This window comes from Anomaloglossus baeobatrachus, unplaced genomic scaffold (genome assembly GCF_048569485.1).
Source record: "Anomaloglossus baeobatrachus isolate aAnoBae1 unplaced genomic scaffold, aAnoBae1.hap1 Scaffold_91, whole genome shotgun sequence".
Lineage (NCBI taxonomy): Eukaryota > Metazoa > Chordata > Amphibia > Anura > Aromobatidae > Anomaloglossus > Anomaloglossus baeobatrachus.
In genome coordinates this window covers 667,845-673,093 of record NW_027445305.1, presented here as the reverse complement: position 1 = coordinate 673,093, position 5,249 = coordinate 667,845, and the positions used below count along the sequence as shown (strand labels likewise).

At 53.0% G+C, this 5,249-nt stretch overlaps 1 pseudogene; it reads left to right on the top strand.

The window, feature by feature from the left end:
• Nucleotides 1-283: 283 nt before the first annotated feature.
• LOC142289206 (U2 spliceosomal RNA) lies at nt 284-489 on the top strand (annotated as a pseudogene).
• Nucleotides 490-5,249: the final 4,760 nt, after the last annotated feature.

Below are 5,249 nucleotides of genomic sequence, written 5' to 3'. Positions count from 1 at the left end.
GGGTTGGCTTGGGTGACAAAATGTCTTCTGTAGGCGTGGGTTTGTCTCCCTCTCCCTAAGATGTGTCCGGTATAGGCCAGGGTGCCACTCAAGGCCGTAACCAATTCGGGTTATAGCTTCTCGGCCTTTTGGCTAAGATCAAGTGTAGTTTCGGAGGACGCTACCTTGGTCGGTACTGGAAGATGCCTGGGATTGCACGTCTGCCGGCCTTGAGGAAGTGTGTGCGCCTTCTGGTGACACATAGCCCTCTTGTGCCTGGACGGTTCCCAGGCAACGGGAGGCGATCACCTTTGTTATTTTGAAGTCCTACTGATAAACAGAAAAAAAAAAAATTAAATCTGTTCTTATCAGTTTAATATCTGATACGTCCCCTCTCTGGGGACCATATATTAAATGGATTTTTAGAACAAGGAGATGGAAAAAATCTTGCTCTGTCCACTCCACGCATTGACCTGGTATTGCAGTACCTCCAGGACCGGTGCACCCCTTCTTAACCCAGTTTCCAAAAGCAGAACTCAATTCACCTGATTCAAATGAGCCCCATTAGTGAATTGAAAGAAAGCAAAAACTTTATATGCACCTCAATTTGGCCAATTCACTTTTCACACTTTCACCCTTTTTTTTATCTTTCACACCTTTTACTTGCTTTATTGATGCAAAAAGCTGTGCCAAATAGCAAACTCATCTCCACTCAACTTGACCAACTCTGCTATGTCCCGTGCAGTATCTTATTCTCAGTCTTATCTAGATCATTTGCAATTGAATAGAATAGATCCCTTTTGGCTGCTTATGACTGTGTAAAATATGTAGTTTTACTGGGCTGGGATGAGAGAATCCATTGAAGCATGGTGTAGGGATTGTGGTTCCTGTGTGCTAAGAAGAGAGGCTGGCACCAGCCAGAAAGCCCCATTGCAGCCAATAATCACTTAATAACTTTTTCAACTTGTCATCATATGGGAGGCCTTCCATTCCTTGTAGTAGTCTAGTTGCCCACCTTTGAACTGACTCTAACTTCTGAATGTCCTTTTTAAAATGTGGAGCCCAAAACTGGTTCCCATATTCCAGATGTAGCCTTACAAGTGATTTATAGAGGTGTAACAATACGTTGGGATCACGGGATCTAATCTCCCTTTTTATACACCCTAAAATCTTGTCCCAAGCAGCATTCCATCAGCCTCTGGAAGGTTCCTGGCGCATTGCACAGCTCGAAGGGCATGCTTTTGAACTCGCAGAGACCCATAGGGGTGGCGAAGGCGGTCTTCTCCCGGTCTGCCTCAGCAACGGACACTTGCCAATAGTGACTAGTGAGATCAAGGGTAGAAAAATAATTTGCAGTTCTCAATGCAGCTAGCGATTCCTCAATACGGGGAGTGGTGCCGTCCTTCTTTTTTAACAGGATCAACAGAGCTGCCCAAAGGCTACAACTGTCACGGATAACCCCAGCCGCCTTCATGTTGCTCAACATGTCCTTGGTACACTGGCAATGTGAAGGTGGTATTGGCTTATAGCTCTCTTTGATGGGTGGGTGTGCACCTGTGGGGATGTGGTGTTGGACCCCTTTTATTCCCCCAAAATCTAGCGGGCTTCCCGCCGGTAACCCGCTCCCCAGCTTGGATGGATGCTGAGGGAGCCCCTTTTGCCCGCAGGCTCTGGCCCTGGGAACTGTAGCCTTGGCGGTGACTGTGCTTCCCTCTACGGTGTGAGCTGTTGCCTTCAATCGGGTCTTGACTGCTGGGAAACCCTGGAGGTTCCTGTCGCTAACGGATTTGACCGGTTTTACGGCGACTCCTAGCCTGGTCGGGGTCCGTAGGCCCTGCCGGATGGTGCTGGCTTCTCTTCACTCCCCGATCTGGTACCGGCGGGCCACCGCCCATCCCCGGTCCGTACGGTTCACTCCAATCAGCCTCTCCTGCAGAAGGTCACCACCGTCTGCCAACCTTGCTGAGTGCCCGGGCCACACAACCGGACACGGTCAGTCTCCTCTCCTCTTCACTTCTCTAACTCCAAAACTGATCTCTAATCTGACTCCTTTTCCCGCCTCCAGGACTGTGAACTCCTCGGTGGGTGGGATCAACCGCCTGGCCCACCCCCTGGTGTGGACATCAGCCCCTGGAGGAAGGCAACTAGGATTTGTGTTTAGCTTCGGTGTGCCTAGCCGGAGTGTAGAGTGTGTTGGTGTAGTACCTGTGACGACCTGGCTTGTCCAGGGCGCCACATTCCCCTATAGTAAAATGCAGACCGTCCGCGGGCTGCCCGTCCATCACCGGTTTTATTTTCACAACTGAAAAACAATAAAACGGTAAAACATGTAAAAGCATCATAAACATTTTACAACGGTACAGCTTCCGCTCTTCTCCCACCCAAACAACCTGGCCCTGATGCTGCCCCTAAGAAGCGGGCAGCACCCCTTGACCCCAGTCCAGCACCAAGTTGCCCGAGCGGGTTCTGTCTCTTTCAGGGGGCCCACGTCCAAGGGGACCCCTGAACCCCCGGAGGATCGCCACCGGTTACGGTAGTGGCGGGCCTAGGCCATCCCTTTCCTCCAGGCCCATCCTCCCAAATCAGCCTCTCCGGAGGCGGTAACGGTGTCAAGCCAACAAACATTTTTATTTACATTGCACTAAGTTTGTGGTTGCCCTGCAAGTTCTCGGGCTTGTCCGTAAGCAGTTCCTTACGCAATGGTTGCACAGTCCCTACGGGGACAACAGTTGCTGGCAACGGCCGGTTTAATCACGGTTCAATCAGGTAAACTTCTTTGGTTGATCATCTTTACTTATCATTTAAAACTTTCAAACTGGTACACTCAACACATAAAGCCCCCCCCCTTTTAAAGAGTAGTTTCCCTGTACCTAAGTGGGGGTCTACCTAGGTTGGGGCGAGTGGACCTTCGGGGTCCGGTGTCAGTGGTGACAGGCAGTGGGGCAGAGGGAACAGTCAGTTCCTCCTCCCTGCTATCATGTGGGGCAGGCGGAGGCGTAGGGGAGCTGGGTACAGGTACATCCCTGGGCACTGGCTCGCGGTTAACCGTTTCCATCATTTCTTCATCCACGGGTTGTGGGAACAGTATCACTGGAAGGATCACCGCACCGTTCTGTGTAGGCCAGTCTGCTGGAAAATCACCCATCATGGTGTGGATTACCTCTTTTTCCTTCTCCATTGGACTGGGAACTGGAGCCTCATCCGCTACTCTCAATGCTGGTGGGCACTTCTTCAGGTGGTCTCGGGAAACCGTGGCCAAAGTCCCCCCCTGGTCACGGCTGATCTGGTAGGCCTTCCCATTCTCCCATCCTGTGGGCTGGACTACATACGGGGTTTTTTCCCATTGATCATCCAGCTTGTGGGCCCTTCTTTTCCGCTTCAGCACTACATCCCCAGGTTGGAAGGAACCGGCAGGCGCCTTCTTGTTGAAGCACTGCTCCTGTTGTCCCCGACTCCGGCACAAGTTCTTTTCAACATACTCCTGGACCTGTCGGTACTGTGTCCTCCGCCGAGTGTCCCATTCAGCTGTCGACAGGAGTGCTTCTGAAGCTTCCAAGCCCATTTCCAGATCCACTGGTAGCCGGCCGGGACGAGCTCTCATCAGGTATGCTGGAGTGCATTTCGTAGAGCTGGAAGGGATGTTGTTGTACATATCGACCAGGTCAGGTAGCTTCTCCAGCCACAGGTTCCGCTCTTCCAGTGGTAACGTCTTGAGGAGGCCCAGGACCAAGTGGTTCATCTTTTCACAAATGCCATTGGTTTGGGCGTGGTAAGGCGTGGTCCGGATTTTCTTGCAGCCGTACAACTGGCAGAATTCCTGGAATACCTCTGCTTCAAAGGCCGGACCCTGGTCGGTAAGCACCCTCTCCGGGTACCAATGCGGTCAACAGAAATAAGCCTGGAAAGCCTTAGCAGCGGTGCGGCCGGTTAAGTCCTTAACTGGGACAACCACCAGGAACCTCGAGTAGTGGTCTACGATGGTCAGAGCGTAGGTGTACCCACTTCGGCTGGGGGTGAGCTTTACATGGTCAAGGGCAACCAGCTCCAGCGGTTGGTGTGTAATGATCGGGTGTAGGGGTGCCTTCTGGCTGGCCTCGTCCTTCCTTCTCAATGCGCAAGGGCCACATTCTCGGCACCAGGCCTCCACAGATTCCCGCATTCCACTCCAATAGAACCGCTCTCTTAACAACATCTCTAGCTTCTTCCACCCGAAGTGCACTGCACCATCATGGTATGCTTGCAGGACGGTGGGCACGTTAGCCTGGGGAATCACCAGCTGGCGGATCTTCTCATGAGTCTTTGGATTAATCAGCTCGCGATACAACTTCCCCTGGTGTAGGTATAGCCGGGTCCGTTCTTGCCACAGACGTTGGGCTTCGGCAGGGGCAGCAGGGTCTATCCCAGCAGAACCCTGTTCCACTAGAGTCTTGACCAGGCGGACAGCAGGTGCCTGGTCCTGAGCTTCCTGCCAGTCCTGTCGGGGCAGCGGATCCAGGTTCACCCGTTGTTGGTAGACGTGCACCTTCTCAGTGAATGGCCGGTGAAATGCAGGCAACTCGATCTCTTCGAGGTCATCATCCTCTGGCCCCTCTTCCGACAGGTGGGGCATCCGGGAGAGTGCATTGGCATTGACGTTGGTACGGCCGGCCCGGTACTTGATGGTGAAATCGTAGTTGGCTAACCTGGTCACCCACCGCTGCTCCAACGCGCCCAGCTTGGCCGTATCTAGATGGGTCAGCAGGTTATTGTCTGTGTACGCGGTGAACTTGGCTGCTGCCAGGTAATGGCGGAACCGCTCGGTGATAGCCCACACCAGTGCCAAGAGCTCAAGCTTGAAAGAGATGTAGTTCTCAGGGTTCCTCTCAGTCGGTCGGAGTTTTCGGCTAGCATAAGCTATTACCTTTTCCCTTCTGTCTTGGACCTGGGATAGAACAGCCCCCAAGCCCACATTGCTGGCGTCGGTGTAGAGGATGAATGGGCGGCTGTAGTCAGGGTACGGTAGGATTTCCTCTCCGGTCAGGGCTGTTCTCAGCTGGCGGAAGGATTCCTCATGCTTTTCTTCCCACACCAATGGGGCTACTAGGGATCTACCACCCTTGGTCTGTCCTACGAGGAGGTCTTGCATGGGGGCAGCCATCTTTGTGTACCCCTTAATGAAGCGACGGTAATATCCCACCAGGCCCAGAAACTGCCTCACTTCCCTCACTGTGGTCGGTCTCGGCCAGTCTTGGATGGCGGTGATCTTCTCGGGGTTGGGGGCGACACCTTCC